Source organism: Musca autumnalis, unplaced genomic scaffold (assembly GCF_047663935.1).
Source record: "Musca autumnalis isolate F117 unplaced genomic scaffold, ASM4766393v1 scaffold_1, whole genome shotgun sequence".
Taxonomy (NCBI): Eukaryota; Metazoa; Arthropoda; class Insecta; order Diptera; family Muscidae; genus Musca; species Musca autumnalis.
Genome location: NW_027411644.1, coordinates 16,600,420 through 16,619,634, shown reverse-complemented (window position 1 = coordinate 16,619,634; position 19,215 = coordinate 16,600,420). Strand labels below are relative to the sequence as shown.

General features: G+C 36.3%; 1 long non-coding RNA gene across 1 annotated transcript; it reads left to right on the top strand.

Moving 5' to 3' along the window:
* The first annotated feature begins 9,814 nt into the window (after positions 1 to 9,814).
* Positions 9,815 to 12,319, top strand: LOC141390276 (uncharacterized). The gene is made up of 2 exons (XR_012409313.1): positions 9,815 to 10,025; positions 10,387 to 12,319. It is a non-coding gene; the product is annotated as an uncharacterized lncRNA (long non-coding RNA).
* Positions 12,320 to 19,215: the final 6,896 nt, after the last annotated feature.

The window sequence follows — 19,215 nt, the reverse complement described above, 5'->3', positions numbered from 1 at the left end:
TCAAGAAGTATGGGCTTGCCCCTAATGAAACTTGTACCGTCGTAAGGAGGGCAGTGACTACAAGTTGCTAAAACAAAAATCAGAGCGATTAGAGAGGTGAACTTTTCTGAAATTTTGTGTGGGAGGGACCCGAAGGAGTGGACCGATATAATCCATATTCGAACCTGATGTATGCCTAGAGTTTGGTTCAATTCGGTTACTCCCTTTGAGAGTTATCGTGCGCACAAGTTTTGCGACAATTTTTGAACATTTGTGGGGGAGGTACCTGAAGGAGTAGACCTATATGTCCCATCTTAGAACTTGAATCAAATCTGGACAAAATATTTCGATACCCAAAATTTGAACCGAATCGATTGATCCGTTCGAGAGTTATCGTGCGCACCAGCCAGGCAGAAGGACGGACATTGCTAGATCGACTCAAAATTGTTTGAAACGTATATCGTAAAAAACATACTTGGGGTCTAAAACCATTATTTCGATGAGGCACATTTTTGGTCGTATCAAAGTGTATATACCCTCTTTAGTCTAAAGGCTGAGGGTATAATAAGTTGTTTCGTGGAATAGGGGCCAGATTTAAGCATCTCGACATACATAAGGACACATGGCTGTCTCCGGATAAAAAACAACAAATCAAATCGATCACTTTGTGATAGATGGGAGACATTCATCGAGCGTTTTGGATGTACCTGAAAAAACCTGGAAATGAAAGTAGGTGGTCAAACAACGATGATATCACAATAGTCGCAAATAAAACCCAATTTTGCATTTTTGCGTTTTTAATAATAATGACGAATATAATAAAGCTTGGGTTGGGGACTTTCAAAAAGCAAAGCCTGACTATGAAAGTAGAAAATCCCGACTTTACAATAATGCAAAGTAGGTTGGCGTATGTGGCCAAATAACGGAAATATCGCAATTGTCGGTAATACATCCCATATTTCCATTTTTTTGAAATCACGCTACAAGTCGCAATTTTGATCGGATCTTCACGAAATGTTGGTGATGGTCGGATAATATTCAGGGGTCGGAATGGGCAAGCAACTGATGTGGAAAAAAGCAAACTTTTATTCTTATGCTAATATCTCCGCTTTTAGTGGTAATAATCCAAAAGGAAAGCCCGTCATAGGATGAGGAAAATAGTATCACCTTTATTATAATGCAAAATAGGTTGGCGCACATGCCACTATCCAATTTTTTTTATTTAATTGTACTGACGAGTATCTCAGATATCACTTGAAACAGAAAGAGAGAATTTGAAAAGTGGGAATTTGAAAAAAAAATGGAAATGTACATAAGCCAGAATGCAGTCCTAAAATTCTACCAAGTTGTGAAACATCAAAATTTAGGCATTGGTACTGGCACATCCTCCCGAAAGATCTACGGGCCAATCTTCGTCAACGCAGTATAGTTAAACGTATCGTAATACAACGATAGCGTTGGCTAGGCCATGTCATAAGAATAAGGCAGAACTGGAAGGCCAAGTCTTCGATGGAAGAAACAAGCGGGTGACGGTTTATAGGACAGACGTTTTGTAGAGGGCCAACTATATAAGTATGTATTTACTCAAATTTTTTTATTTTTCGGTACAAATTCTAGTAGTAAATCTGAAGACATGACGGTATTTTTTTGATGTGGCGGAGTTAAGCATTATGTATCGTTTTTATACCCTCAGCATTTATGCTAACGATGGTATATACACTTTTATAGGGGCAAAATGTGCCTCATCGAAATAATGGTTTTAGACCCCAAGTATATTTGGACAAAATGTGTTTCAGACAATTTGTAGTCGATTTAGCGATATCCGTCCGTCTGTCTGGCTGGCTGGTGCGCACGAAAACTCTCGAACGGATGAACCGATTTGGTCCAAAATTTGGCTTTCGTAATATTTTGCCCAAACTTAGTATAAGTTTGAAGGGTTATATCGGACCACTCCTTCCGGTACCTCCCCCCCAAAAGATCGGAAATGTTCGGAAAATTTATGCGCACTATAACTCTTGAAGTGAGTAACCGATTAGGTCCATACGTTGCACATCGTGTCATTTCTACCAGACTTAGATGAAGTTCGGACCTCTCCTTCGGGTACCTCCCACATAAAATTTCGGAAAAGTTCAGTTTAGGACCTGTTCTCGAATCTCTTTGATTTTTGTTGTAGCAACTTGTATTCACTGCCCCGCTTACGACGGAACATGTCTCATTAGGGGCAAGTCCATACTTCCTGAGAAAATAGCCTGAAAGATGCAAAAAAAAACCCTTATGACACCGTGTGTACGAGTAGTGGTTGGATCACAAGACAATTTCGAACGGATCAACCGATTTGGTCTAAAATTTAGCCTTCGTAATATTTTGCCCAAACATAGTTTGAAGCAACTTGCATTCGCTGCCTCAATTACGACGGCAAAAGTTTTTAGGGGCAAGTCCATACTTCTTGAGAAAACAGCCCGAAAGGTGTAAAAAAACCCCATGGCACCATATGTAGTGGCTGGACAGCACGATAACTCTCGAACTAATCGATTTGGTCCAAAATTTGGCCTTCCTGATATTTTGTCATACTTTCAGTTCGAAGATAGGCAATATCGGTGCACAACTTCCGGTAGTTTCCCCGAATATTTAAAAAATGCCACTTAAATGGCATGCACGATATCTCTTGAACGAATTTGGTCCAAACTTTGGATTTCCTAATATTTTGTTCAAATTTAATTTAACTTCTGATATGGAGGTAGGTACCTTAGGGTACCTCCTTCACAAAAGTTCAACATTTGTGTCTAAGTGCTGTTTAAGGTCTGTTCGAAGATCCCTTGGAAATGTATGCCGATGCTGTTCGTTGTTGTCCTACTTACAACGGTATTATGTTTTCCGTGGACAATGCTTCCTGGCATACTGGTCCATAAGTTATAAGATGACCCACTGAAATGACTAGTGGGCGCGATATCTATCGAAAAGATATGAATCCCAAAATAAGATCCACTTCCATAATGGACTACGTCGGTCCATTCCTTTAAGTACCTCCTCTGCAACACTTTTGAACTTTAATCCTAATCCATATTTTCGTCGGCAAGCTCAAATGTCCAAAAAAAGGCCACAAAATAATGAAAAGACCATAAATACATTCGATCTGACCGTAGATGAAAGTTTCAATTCACATAGGCTTAGGGTATATCTCTGTCGGCAAAGCCGACTGATACTTTTTACTTGTTTACTAAGAAGTGAAAATTTCAAAATTTTGAGCTACTACCCTTTTGTGGATCAGGAGCGATATGTATATGTTATTGGTATAGGAATTGATATGGTACTTAATCGACAAATTAAATATATGTATGTAGTCTTTAGAATGCATTCATAGACGAATTAAAATGAATATCCTTATATGGAGGAAAGATTCCCCTTTTGCACGTTATTAACTTTTATGAGGCTAAAAACAAGTTTTAGGTCTATTTTATACAGAAGACTATAAAAACAAAATTATTTTTGCTATTGCCCGTTTATAATTATGACAAAACACGTTCTTTTACAATTGCGTTTTCTTCAAGGGAACAACTAATTGCGTCATACCTACATACATACATATGTATGTATCTGTCATAAAAACCAGTCACAGCTACTAAATTATTCCTTAAATATTTGCTTTTCAAATAACTCACCTTTTTCCCAATTAGTTCTGCTAATCCTCCTTTTGAGGAATTTTCCTATTCAGGTAACCAAATGTATTGCTTTCTTTCTGAGAGCAATGCAATTAAAGCGTCCTTGATCGCTAAAATTTCCCTCCAAAAATTTTAGCTACCTACATACTTGAGATAACGTGCAGACAAACAAGGAAGAGGATATATGTATGTATGTAAGTAACAAAACCACATTTCTACCTAAACACTCAAAGACGCGTTCATTATTGTATGTACTTTGAACTCAAAAATACTGGCTTTGTTAGTTTTTTCTTAAGAAATTACCCTTCTTTAAAAATAATGGTTCAAAAAGAAATTACTCATACAGAAGAGGATCATTTTGAATTTCTAACCGACAAAACCTACTCATGATTCACTCAATTCAATTGTCAAGAGAGCAAGAACATCTGCCTTGAGCATGAAATGCTTCTTGTTTGTGCTGATGAATACATTTTTAAGAATTGCGCGGGAAACTCAATGCCACTCTTTGTTTGAAATTCTCCACCCATAATTGTTGATCAGAAAAATATAGGGTGAAGGAATTTGGTCATAAAATGAAGAAAAAAATGAACTAGAAACACAATATTAATTGACAATGAAGTACAGTTTTTGAGTTTAAGTGATTTCATTAACATTTGAAAATGGCACAAAAGGAGGATATAGAATTAGATAATTGTATGTAATTAAAAAAAGGTACCAATGACTATTTGATGATGACGATTTTCGGATGCAAACTTATGAAATTTATAAAGTAATACCAGTAAGGAAAGGATCAAAGTCGGGCTGAGCCGACTACATACAGTTGGGCAAGAAATGTATTGCAAAGAAAATTGTAAAAAATTTCATATTAATTGTTCGTTTATGGCAACAAATTATGTAAAAATTATACGGTTTTTCGTACAAATCTCTTACTATTAGTTCTCAAAAAATCGAAAATAAACTTTGTATTTTATGACATAGTTTGTTTTCGTTTTTTTGCTTTATTAAGGCGAAGGTCATTTTATGGTGATAATAATATAATTGTTCCACAAACATCCCAGAAGGGACAGGGGAGACTTCATATTTAGCTCAATGATATGGGACCTACTGTTTATCGCCGAGTCCGAACGGCGTGTCTAAGACACCACTCGTAGAGGAGTTTTACAAGGCTGAAATACTCAGGAAATGTCGCCAACATTACTGAGGGGTATTTTGCCACCGTTGAAAAATGTTTTGATGTTGACTGGCCGGGGAATCTAACCCACGACCTTTATTGTGCAAGGCGGGTGTGCATACCATTGTACCACGGTTGATATTTGAATTAATTCTCTTTCGAGTTGAGCTGTTATTACCTAAGAGGTACATTGAAAAATGGTGAATCCACCGAAGTCCCACACATTCACCCATTATGCTACGTTTCACGGGTGATTAAGTCCTATCATCAGACATATTAGAATGTCATTTTAGTGGGTGGACGAAGGCTAAGCTTGGAAACTAGCATTTATACCACAATTCATTCGAAAATTGTATATTCGAATTATTTATTAATTTTAACCCACTTAGCACCGAGAATTTTTTGCGAGAAAACGTAAAATTTTATTAAAATTATATTTTTGAGACTTTTTAAGCATTTCTTAAAAATAAATTTCTTTTCTAAAACGATTAGTTTTCGTGCAATCGGCCTTTCTTTAAAAGTGCATTGCATAAGAATCCCTTGGTTTTTGATTGAGAACATACTCTTAGTACATTACCAACAAATCCCTGAAGTCCCAGCTAGCATTTGGAAGATTGTTTTTTCAAGAATCACATTGCGGAGTTTTTTTCAGAGTCCTTTTGGTGATCAAAAACTGACTAAGTCGCTTGTTATTTATTGTCACATTTTGATCATCTGAAGATTGAAAAATGCTTAATCAAACAAGTAAGAACGACGTTAAGTTCGGCCGGGCCGAACTTGTTATACCCTCCACCACAAGTTGTATTGAGATAAAATGGAATAATTAGTTTCCTTTCGTGTATGAAGAAGACTTAATAATAAATTTCAGCAATTTCGGTAAAACAATGTGAAGCACCATTCTATGGGGGCTATTTCAAAACGTCGATCTATACAAACAAATTTCTGACGGAAAGTTTTTAGGCTCAAAGAAGACTAAATACCAAATTTCCTATATTTCGGTAAGAGAATGTGGCTAAAACTTAAAAAATACCGAAAATCAAGAAGTACTCTTCTATGGGGATATAGACGTGGACCTATACTGATAATACTCTTCTGGAATATTTTATATTTCGGTGGAATATTGAGGCCAGAATGTTCAAAATACCGAAAATCGGGAGGTACCGTTCTATGGGGGCTATATGAAGGCATGGACCGATACCGACAAAGTTCTGGGGGAAAGTTTTATACCACCAACGTAGACTAAGTACCAAATTTCAGCCATTTTGGTAGGATAATGAAGCTAAAACCTTAAAAATACCGAAAATCGGGAGGTACCGTTCTATGGGGGCTATATGAAGGTGTGAACCGATACCAACAAAATTCTGGGGGAAAGTTTTATACCCCCAAAGAAGACAACGTACCAAATTTCAGCCATTTTGGTAGGATAATGAAGCTAAAACCTTAAAAATACCGAAAATCGGGAGGTACCGTTCTATGGGGGCTATATCAAAACGTGGACCGATTTATCCCATTTTAAATACCAACCATCCTGCAAGTAATAAAAACTTCTGTACCAAATTTTGACTCTCTATCTTTAAAATTGCGAGCTGTATCTTGATTTCAACAGACAGACGGACGGACGGACAGACGGACATGGTCAAATCGACATAGAATTTTATGCTGATCAATAATATATATACTTTATAGGGTCTCCAATCTTGCCCGATTCCCGCAAGATTGGCTAAAATCAACATTTATTACCATTCCGAAGAAATGCCATGCAAAATATTGTAGCGAATACAGACTTATTAGCCTTATGAGCCATGCTCTAAAAATATTTCTGCGTATTATCCACTCCAGAATATACTCAAAATGTGAAAAAGCCATGGGAACATGCCAGTTTGGATTCAAGGAAGGTATGGGAACCCGAGAAGCACTTTTTTCTATACAAACATTGGTTCAGAAATGTAAAAACGCACAAAAAGACCTATTTCTATGCTTCATTGATTACGAAAAAGCTTTCGACACAGTGTTACACGATAAGTTGATTGACATCCTCATCTCCATTGGCCTAGATCAGAAAGAAGTACAATGTATTAAAAGTCTATATTGGAATCAAAATGCACAAATAGAAGTGAACGGGGAAATGACAAATAGTATTGATATATGCAAGGAAGTCAGACAAGGGTGCATATTATCACCTTTGCTATTCAATATCTATTCAGAAAAAATTTTTCAAGGATCGATAAACAAAATTCCAATCGGCATTCCTTTAAATGGAACATTTCTGAACAACATACGATATGCTGATGATACAACTTTACTGTCGCATAGCATATCTGGACTCCAGAATCTTGTGAATAAGCTCACAACACACAGCGAGAAATATGATTTGAAAATTAACATCAGTAAAACAAAATTCATGGTTATAAGCAAAAAGAATGACCACAATAATGCAACATTGAAAATTCACAACACCAATGTGGAGAGGGTTAAAAGTTTCAAATATCTAGGAATTACAATAACTGAACAGTGGGACTGTTCAAAAGAAATACGATGCAGAATTGAACTGGCCAGAGAAGCATTTTCAAAATACAGACGAGTGTTTACAAGTCATGACATTAATCTTGAAACAAAGATTCGTTTTATCAAAACCTATGTCTGGTCAGTGCTATTGTACGCAATGGAAGTATGGACCATAAAAACTGCTGATATAAAAAGACTTGAAGCTTTTGAAATGTGGATTTATAGGAGAGTTCTGAAAATTCCTTGGACAGCCCATGTGACAAATGCCGATGTTCTAAGAAGGATGCACTGCGAAAGAGAACTTATCTCAGTTATAAAAAGACGAAAGACAGCGTATTTGGGACATATTATGCGAAATCAAAAATATAAATTACTGCAAATTGTAATCCGGACAAGGATAGAAGGAAGGCCTGCTAGAGGTAGAAAGGAGACAACATGGATCGATAACATCACAGAATGGACTGGCATCCGAGACATTACAACCCTATTGTTTAAGGCTAGAGATAGAGAGGCGTTTGCAGATATACTAAGCAATATATAAACAAAAATATTACAAATATTGTATCCATATGTATTTATAAAAAAATATTTGTATTGTATTGGTCGCTAACATTCGGAAAACGAATTAGCAAATAAAGAAGAAGAGGGTCTCCGACGAATATTTCGATGTGTTACAAACGGAATGACAAATTTAATTATACCCTCCATATGGTGGAGGGTATAAAAAGGGTCAAGCAGGTGTTTGAAAAGTGATTAGAATTATGTATCTTCTGATCATATTTTGAACAGCTAGGTGATTAAACACTGATTGTTTTGTTTTTTTTTTTTTCAAACGATTTGGTTGTATATAATTCTCATATACACTTTCTATAATACGTTGATATAAATATCACGTATAATATTGTGAATATTGACATAGAGAACACATGTCCAGGTTTTGCCAAGTGAAATGAATAAAGTGAATGGAGAAACAGTATACTAAAGTGATAACAACATTTTGATTAAATTTTTATGGCATATTTTAATTTTTCATCAAAAGTCGAAAATTACAAAAAGTCGATTTTTTGAATTGCTTGCGTTTTTGACCAAATGCTTGGAAATGCGTAGGACAAATGGGACTTTATAGGCGTCGAATGAGAGATAACAAACAATCGGTCTGTACGATAACCCAAAAATTTTCACAAATTCGTACAAATTTTTACTGAATGATGTTCGATAACAAAATTATCCAGCAAAATAGAGCGACGAGCTGAGAGAGATTTTTTGACAGTTTTGTTACTGAGAACTTTCAAATTTTTGCTGGAATAATTTCTGATCAGCTGACTTTTTATTAGCTGTTCAATGTAAACAACAATGTTAAAATTGTTTACCAAAAAAATTTCAAAATTGCAAATTTTTTTAGATTCTAAAGCTTTGTGGATAGGTATATTGCTTTAACTAAGTAAAATGTAATTTTAATATTTGTGTTTTTGTTCCATTTAGTTTAAAATATCAAAAGAAACAAAAACAATTTTCATAAATTATCGGAATTATCTGACTTTCTTGCAAGTTTTTACAAAATGTTGTTCGATAAGATAGGTCGTATATGTTATTAATTGTGAAATAGTTGCTTTAAAACCCAGATTATATTGATAACGAAATTTATATTTCATGAAGGTTCATATACAGTGAGTGTCAAAAATATTCGGTTTTCAATTTTACCAATAATAACACCTCAGGACTTTAGAAGTCCATACGCAATAACCAAATACTTAAAAAAATTGGATCCTGTGACAATGAAAAAAATTATATAACATGGATCCATGGCAACCCTATAAGCGAGAATAACAAAGAAATAAATATTCGGTTTCTGAAACTTTTGTTAAAGATTTAGCAAAAAAAGAGGTAATTTTCGAACTTTTTCTGCAATATTAGTATTCATTTTAATAATTGCGAACATAATCTTTGTTCCTGTCTATAAAAATTATTATATTTTATAGCAAATTATTAAAATTTAGGACTAAGAATAAACGCTATCGTAGAAAAGAGAAAACTGGTTATATTTCATTATAAAAACAGCAGAAATAAAATTAAATTTTACAGACATATTTTTATAGCTTTAGTCGAATATAGTTGAAATGATGTGCAAAAGTAATGAAAATATAGAAATAATAGATTTCGTGGAACACATAAGCCAGGCAACACAAAGAACTGTGAGCGAAGGTAGAGGAATCTCCTGAAAAATTAAACCACTCTTAATTTTCTTGAAATTGGTCACCGAGTCGTAAATGACTTTCAGAAGATAGAAAACCTGCACTTACATTCCAAAGTTATATGTTACTAAAAACCCTATACGACAAATTGTTCCTTCGAAATTTCAACAATCTACAGAAAACAATCTAGTTTTTTCCTATGTCATATAACACAACAAGGGCTGGCTACATACCGATACAACAGTCATCTGTTGAGAGCAAGCAGCATTGTCTGTTCGTTGGGTAGGTAGGTAGTTGGAATTTTTGAGTGAAATCTACTCACCCAAATGCCGGCTGGCGGCAGGCACTCGTTCTACTCTTGAGTTTCGCACAACAAAAATCCGTATCTCCACCACTGCATTTCAAGGCAAATCAGTCATCGTTGAGAGCTCAAGCAGTAAAGTTGAAAAATCGGAAAGAAGAAACTCGCAATCGTTGTGCAAAAACACAAAAGAAAGGCATACTAAAGAAAATAAAAAGGTGAATTGATGTAAAAATTAAAGAATAGCAAATAAAAACTATTTGCAATTAAAAAATAAAAAGATAACGGTTCAAGCAAAGCGGTAACAAAACAGAGAATCATTGAATGGAAAATTTTGTCGGTATACTAAAAATATTTTTTTTTGCATTCCAAGTACATATTGCGCAGTTCATTTGAAACGTGGCAACAATGCTTGTCAAACTAGTTTGATTTGTTGAAAATTGTAAAAATATGACGTAATCGCTACAGAAAATCGCAATAAAAATCCATAATTTCACCACTTTGCTGAAATCGCTGAATCAAATACCTACCAAGAAGTGACATTAATTTCTAATAAAAACAAAATTTTGTCTATTCTAGCTACGAAAACGCAAAAATGACGTGGAACAAACCAACAACTCCCTAACACACACCCAACCAATTGCCATCATGGGGACCATGGGAGCTTTGCGATGTGTTAAGCTTCAAGTCGACTCATTATACTCAGTGCAGTATGTCGCCAAAAAGTGGCGGCCCTCCGCGCGGTGGTCCCCGGGCAACGTCAATTTAAAGGGAATTGACGGCGAAAATGAGCGGCGCAACCAGGGGGGATTAAGCAGTAATCCCCAAAAACTGAAGATATTGGTGAATTAGAGAATCATGTCGGATTGCTAATTGAAATCATGCTGAAGTGTGAGGCTGATCATCAGAGCGATATCACCTCAAAAAATGTTGAAAGTGTTGACGAATGCCGAGCCATTCTGAAGCTAATCGTTTGTTCGATGGATCTACTTAAGAGAAGTTATCCAGAAATTCAATCAGTGGGAACCCCATAAAGTGGCGTTCAAAGAGAAATGTCGTGTGTCGACTTTTTGTTCAAAGAGGAAAGTCGTGTGTCGACTTTTTGTAATCGAAATTGAAAACGAGAAATCGTTATTCAAGTGAAGAATCTTCATCATCTAGAAAGGGCTGCCGTATAATGTAAACATCTGATAATTGCCTACAAAAGAAAACATCAACCTGCCTGTGAAGTAGTTCGAAACGATTGCTAAAGGATTAGTAAAACTTCTTGCCGCCCTACAAGTTAACGTTTGAGGCTGATCCACTGCGAAAGATTTGATGAACGACACAGCTGATGGATTAAGTTCACACCACGTTTGATCAGGGGAAGTATGATGAGAATTGCGCGAAGACCGTTCAAGCGGATATTTCGTTTGATCAGGGGAAGTGTGATTTTAATTGTGCGAGGACCGTTCAGGCGGTGAAATTAATCTATCGATGAGTTCCTGTTATTGTTGTTTTTACATCACGTTTGATCAGGGGAAGTATGATGAGAACTATGCTAAGACCGTTCAAGCGAAAGAGACGTTTGATAAGGGGAAGTGTGGTTTTAGTTGTGCGAGGACCGTTCAAGCGTAAAACTCCAGTTATGTTAATCTATTAACGAGGACCTGTGATTCAAGATAATGATTCCATGCCGGCCCAGTAGATTTGCCAAGAAAGGGTGCCGCCTCCCCCGCCCTTTGTGTAAAATGAAAAGCAGCGAGTGTGCTGAATACGCATCGAAAATCGCTAAAGTATTCATAGACCGAACAAATGCGAATTAATGATATTTCTGTTGTAAGAGGAATTGCAAAGGAAAAGCCTTTGAAAAAATTTGTCTTAATGATTATCTGATGTTTGCTGAAGTTTGGAGGCTATGAGTATGCCGAGTTGACAGTCTAACAGAACCCGAGTGGATGTGGAAATAATAAAACAGCAAAAATCACGCAACAACAACACCATCTTATGTGGAATTTTTCATGGTACCGAGAAAAATCTCTACAGAAGAAATGCGATGGCAATTATGGACAAAAGAACGTGTGGTAGCCGAGGTCTAGTGTAGAAGAGAAATTGACTCCAAGGGTACCAGCTATTGCTTTGTGTATAGCAATGGCCGGCCAAAAGGAGGAGAAGACAGAGAAAAATGTGTTTTTTCTTTTCAAGTCATCAAGAAGAACTGAAGTTCTAAATCAAACTGAAGATATGAATCGGAGAAGGTGTCTCCGATGAATCAAAATCGAAGCTTTTCAATTCAAGTGGAATTGAATGTCATCAAATCAAGAAGTTTTCAACCGGATAAGGTGTTTCCAGTTGAAGATAATCTATCAAGAAGATGCTCTTCGCCAAGGGTATCAGTCAAGTGGGCAATTTCGTATCGTCCGAAATTGTGAGAACGCAGTTGGGATTGCCATTCCAATTGTATGTATCTACGCAGGCATTCGTGTCTGTTTATCTATAACAAGCTTAAAAAATCCAAAAAAAAAATTAAAAACCAATGTAAAATCCAAAAAAAATTTAAAAAATAAAAATCCAAAAAAAAATATTAAAAAAATAAAAAATGTTATACCCCTCACTCTATGGGTGAGGGGCATAACGCCAAAAAAATGAATTCGTGAATTGTTTCATTTTATGCAAAGAATGTTATATTGGAAAAGGTATAAACTAGAGTTTCTCGTATGGGAAAGGGGGAAACCCAAACCCATTCATTATAAATGGTATATTTCATTACTTTATTTAAAGCCAAAAATGTAGAAGTGCGCTTATATCAATTGTACAGCCTTTTGTTGTAAGGGAACGAGAAAAAATATCAAAAATTTAATACTCTTACGCAAAACACGCAAAGCGATAGGGTTAAAAAAACCAATGGGTATTTGGTTGTTTATGCCGGCTATGATTGTTGCCAAAAACTGATTGAATATTGGAAACACTTTTATGACCAGAGAGCATGCTCTCTTTACGGGCGTGGTAATTGTGTACTCAGCTGTTTGCTTTGATGAAAAGATAAGTCGATTTTGTTTTTGTTTTATTTTCGCCAACTGGAAATTGCACTCGTCGTGAGCTTACAAAGTTGACTGTGACCTCCAGTGACCCTTTAAAGATTGAATGTTGTTGAAATTTAATGTCTACTTTTAGGGGATATTTAAGAACATTCATATATTACGACCAAGGCACATTAAAGAAGGTAGCCGACTCGTATCAGCTGATTGAATATGAAATGTCAAATAAAATTGTTGTAATTGTGAAATGTAAACAAGCATCTTGTTCTGATTGGCCGAAGCTAAATCGCTGCAAATTTAAGCGCCAAGGCGAATTGATTCTCTTTACAAATTTTGACGTATTATGTTACGGCAAAAGTTGCTTTGTTGTAGCAATTCGCCGAATCGGCTACCTTCTATATTTGCCTTGATTACGACCATGGTTTAATTAGAAAGGTTGGGTAAACTTTATGACTGTTTAAATTTGTTCTTTCGAGTGTTTCTAAAATCTCAAAACAATATACACAATTTGTGTGTGTGTGTGCTGTTCATGACACAATTACCCAGGTAGTGGCATCGTAAAATTTTGAATATGTTATGTCAACACTTTCTTTATGTTGTTGGGGAAATTACAACAAAAATATTTTTTTATAAAGGAATTTGACTTTTCATATTCGATCAGCTGTTGTGATACCACTATCTGGGTGCCATTATACTGTTTGAATAATTTGCCAAACAATTAAAAAAACAATCGAATTCAATGATTTTTAAAAAAGTTTTTAGAACATGTTTGTGGAAGAAGTTCTTCAATTTTATTATGTGGAGCAACATTGAAACATAATTTTTCGCGTTTTTATGAAATGTCAAAAAATATGTCTGACTTCCGAAACGTCAGTTGCTTTGTATTCGCGCATGAAACTAGGGGTTCTTAGATCCAGTTCCATACTACAGTCATTTTATGAAATTGCAGTAGTGGAGAACTCGATCTAACGACCTACCCTAGTTTCATGTAAGAATACAAAGCAAATGGCATTTCGGAAGACACCCTATTATAAACAAACAACTTGTTGCTTTTGTGTTTACTAATTTTGAAGTTTTGGGAATTTAGGAAAAACCAGGGTTCTAAAATTCATCTAGATCTACATCTTTATTAGACAGCGGAATTTCATGCAAGCCCTATTTTTGGTCCGATTCTTATCTAAAAAAATTTCTGCATATGTAAAAACTAATGTGTGCATACGCAAAATTTATGCATTCTACATATTTTCTTATGCAACAAATATTCCAATAATAGTAACAAAAATGTTGGTGTGTACAATTTTTCTGTTTAAAATTCTAATCAGATAAGTCAATAAAATCGAGAAATGTATAACCACAGCCTCAACCTTCAAAATACCGAAAATCGGTAGATGTCGTTCTATGGGGGCTATATGAAGGCCTGAACCTAAACCGACAAATTTTAGGTGGAAAATTTTTTACCCCAAGGAAGACTTAATACGAAATTTCAGCCATTTCGGCAAGATATTGAGGCCACAACCTTCAAAATACCGGAAATCGGGAGGAACCGATATTTGGGATATATGAAGACGTGGACCTACCTATACTGTATAACTACAGTCACAACCTTCAAAATATCGAAAATCGGGAGGTGTCGTTCTAAGGCGGCTATATGAAGGCCTGAACCTAAAGCCACAAATTTCAGGTGGAAAGTTTTATACTCCCAACAAATATGTACTTTATAATTGTGGCTATATGAAGACGTGGGCCTATACCGACAAATTTCAGGTGGAAAGTTTTATACCCCCACCGAAGACTGAATACCAAAATTAAACACACTAACTTCTGCTTTGTAGCCCTACAAACTCGGCCACACACACGAACATTAAGGGTTGTTTAATGACCCAGCAAACCAAATGTTGGATGTCCGACATGCCTGAACAATTTCGGAAGCAAAATCGTTCAGATTTCGTTCCGATTTCTACACGATTTTTTGGAGGGGAAATAGTTAAAATTTTGTACGGATTTCTTTCCGATATCGGAGCGAATGTGGGAATTTAGCTTTCCCTTCCGAATTTCCCAGGGATTTTCTTCAGATTTCGTTCCGAAATTATGTCAACCACTTCATACAACTTTCGTTAAGATATCGTTACGATTTCGGGTCCGACATCGGACGAAGCGTCCGAATTTTGTTATCGTAGGTGCATCAATTTTGGCACACGTACTAATGATTGACTTAGAATCTCTAGGACAAAAAACTGGGATGTTCGGTCCACGTTTGGATCTATAGAACCGTACCTCCCGATTTTCTGTATTTTGTAAGTTTTAGTCTCAATAACCAACCGAAATGATTGAAATTTGGTGTTTAGTCTTCGACAGAGCTATGAAACATTCCAACAGAGAATTGTGAGTGTAAGTCCATGTTTTGATATAGCCCCCATACCTCCCGATTTTCGTCATTTTGAAGATTTTAGTCTCCTTATCACACCGAAATTGCTGAAATTAGGTATTTATTCTTCGTTGGGGGTATAACACTTTCCCCTTGAATTTTGTCGGTATATGTCCACGCCTTCATATAGCCCCCAAAGGTACCTCCCGATTTTCGGGATTTTGAAGTTTTTAGCCTTATTATCACACCGAAATGGCTGAAAATTGGTATTTAGTCTTCGATGGGGGTATAAAACTCTCCAACTGAAATCTGTCAGTGTAGATCCTCGCCTTCATATAGCCCCCATGGAACCGTACCTACCGATTTTCGCTATTTTGAAGGTTGTGCCCGCAATATTCACCCGAAATGTCTGAAATTTGGTGTTCGGTCTTCATATTTTTTGTGGGCTTATTGAATACATAGAACTCTTGTCTTCAAAAATGAGATTTTTTCTTTAAAAATTTTTTTTCACCGGTTAGTGGACAAAAACGGCCAATTTTTTGTAAAAAAATCTAATGTTGACATTGGCTGTTCACCATTTTTTTTTTATTAATTTTTTTTAATTAAGTACTTAATAAACCCACCCCTTCGGGGAACCTGTAACCCCTATAGGGCGCGTCCCCAGGTGGCGGATAGGGGAATGCTTCCCAGATATGGGTGGTAGGACGGAAATCAAATACGTCCCGCGGACCAACAGGTTGCTGCGTCTGTCCTTAAGTAAAGCGGCAGCAAACAGCGTCTGAACTCCATGAGGAGCGGCTGAAAACTAGATGGAAAACTGTAAACCCTTCAGAAGGCAACGGGAAACCCCTGGAGTACTATCCCATGAAAATCATGCAATTTATGAATATAAATAATGAACGGCCCTCAGTCTCCGGCCAAACGAGGGTGCTAAGAATCCCCGGAGGTAAAACAAAAAATAACCTGAATATTGGTACCTGGAACGTACGAAGCCTATATGAATCTGGAAAATTAGCTAACACCATTAATGAGATGAATAAACTGAATATTGATATACTTGGAGTTTGCGAAACATGGTGGCCTGATAATGGAGAATTTGCATCTCAAAATGTCAAAATATTTTACTCAGGAAACCTGAATAGAACTCATAGAAACGGAGTAGGTGTCATTTTAAAAAACCACATAGCACAATGCGTAACAGGATTTGTACCAAAATCTGACAGAGCAATGCTTATAAAGTTAGAAACAAAACCCTTAAAACTAAATATTATACAAGTATATGCGCCCACTGCAGACAAGAGCAAAGAAGAAGTGGAAGATTTTTACGAAGATGTAAAATACCTAATAAATATGACAAAACCCCATGATATAACTATCATCCAAGGAGACTTTAATGCCAAAGTTGGACAAGATATTGTACCAGGCATAACAGGCAAATTTGGACTAGGCGAGAGAAATGATAGAGGTGACAGACTTATTCAATTCTGTCAAGAATATGGGCTGAAAATTACAAATACAATGTTCTGCTTGCCAAAAAGAAGATTGTATAACTGGAAATCCCCTCAGGACAAACCAACAAATATAATACGGAACCAGATAGATTATATTTTGATCAATAAACGCTTTTCTTCATGTGTAATGAAGACATCCACATATCCAGGGGCAGATGTTCCATCGGATCATATCCTGTTAATGACAAAAATAAGAGCAAAATTGAAGAGAAACGCAAAGAGAAAAACACGTGGAAAACTCAATACTGGAAAACTGGAGGAACCAAGGGTAAGGACAAGAATGAGGGAGATCATTGATCAAGAATTTAGAAAAATTGAAGCTGCAGATAGTGAACAGATGTGGAATTCTGTTAAAAATACGCTAAAATCCATAGCGGACAATAATCTAGGAATCACAACAAAACCACAAAAGAATGAATGGATGACAAAGGAGATACTAGATCTGATGGAGGAACGTCGAAGACATAAAAATCGAAACTACGAATTATATTACGAATTAAATAGAGAAATACAATCCGCAATCAGAATTGCGAAAAATAATCTCATAAACAGGCAATGCCAGGAGATTGAAAGATTGCAACAATTAAATGACGATTTCAATCTTCACAAGAAGATCAAAGAAATGGCAGGTGTATACCGCAAATCAATACCTAAAATTCTATACAATAAGGAAAATGAACCTATTTTTGATATATCAGAAAAGATGATAATATGGAAGGAGTACATAAAGCTCCTTTTTGCCGACCAGAACCGATCAACATATGTGATGATGACGAATGAACCGCCAGAAGGAACATCTATAACCAAACAAGAAATTGAGTCAGCAGTAAAATCCTTAAAACTTAAAAAAGCATGTGGTCCTGATGAGATTCCATCGGAAATATTGAAGTTAATAGACGGAGATAACATTAATATCCTGAACAAGCTATTTAATTACATATATGAGACCGGGGAATACCCAAATGACTGGCTGAGATCAAAGTTTATAACTATACCAAAGAAAACACAGCCGAAACACTGCAGTGACTACAGACTTATCAGTCTAATGAGCCATGCATTGAAGATTTTCCTAAAAATAATTCATGGGCGAATATATGAGAAGTGTGAAAAAGTTATGGGTGCTTCCCAATTTGGTTTTAAGGAAGGCATGGGAACCCGCGAAGCTCTTTCTTCCCTACAAATCCTAGTTGAAAAATGCAAAGCTGTTCAAAAAGATGTATATATATGCTTTATTGATTACGAAAAGGCTTTCGATACAGTACAGCACGACAAGTTAATAGAGATTCTTACGTCCATTGGTATCGGGCAGAATGAAATTCGATGCATAAAAAGCTTGTATTGGCATCAGACTGCACATGTCGACGTAAACGGAGAATGCACGGAAGACATAGTAATATCAAAAGGTGTCAGACAAGGATGTATATTATCCCCCTTATTGTTCAATGTATACTCCGAAAGAATATTCCAAGAATCTATCAATGATGTCAAAAAAGGAATCCTGGTTAATGGTACTTTTCTCAACAATATTAGATATGCCGACGACACAACCATACTAGCCGATAGCATTGCAGGGCTGCAATACCTACTTACTAGACTAACAACGCACAGTGAAAGATATGGTCTAAAGATAAATATTAAAAAGACTAAGTACATGGTTATGTGCCACCGTGGTGCAATGGTATGCACACCCGCCTTGCACGCAGAAGGTCGGGGGTTCGATTCCCCGGCCAGTCAACATCAAACATTTTTCAACGGTGGCAAAATACCCCTCAGTAATGCTGGCGACATTTCCTGAGTATTTCAGCCTTGAAAAACTTCTCCACAAGTGGTGTCTTAAGACACGCCGTTCGGACTCGGCGATAAACAGTAGGTCCCATATCATTAAGTACATGGTTATTTCCAAAGAAAATATGAGTAATCAAACACAATTAAAAATTAAAGATATGGACGTGGAAAGAGTACATAGCTTTAAATACCTCGGCGTCACAATAAATGACAAGTGGAACATTTCAAATGAAATAAGAAGCAGAATCGAAATGGCGAGAGAAGCTTTTGTAAAATACAAGAAAATTTTTTTAAGTCATGATATTACTATAAAGTCAAAACTAAGATATCTGAAAACATATGTATGGTCTGTTTTGCTATATGGAGTCGAAATGTGGACCCTGAAGGCAGTTGACATGAAAAAACTTGAAGCTTTCGAGATGTGGACTTACAGGCGAATTCTCAAAATACCATGGACCAAGTTTGTAACGAACAATGAAGTACTGCGAAGAATACACCAAGAAAAAGAGCTTATACGTACAATAAAGAAACGAAAAACAGCATATCTTGGACACATCATGCGAAACAGCAAATACAAACTACTCCAAAACATCATCCGATGCAGAATAGAAGGCAGACAGTCCAGGGGAAGAAAAGAGAAGTCTTGGATTAACAATATTCAGGAATGGACCGGCATAAATGATGCCTCAACTCTACTCAGCAGGTGCAGAAATCGACAAACTTTTGCTGA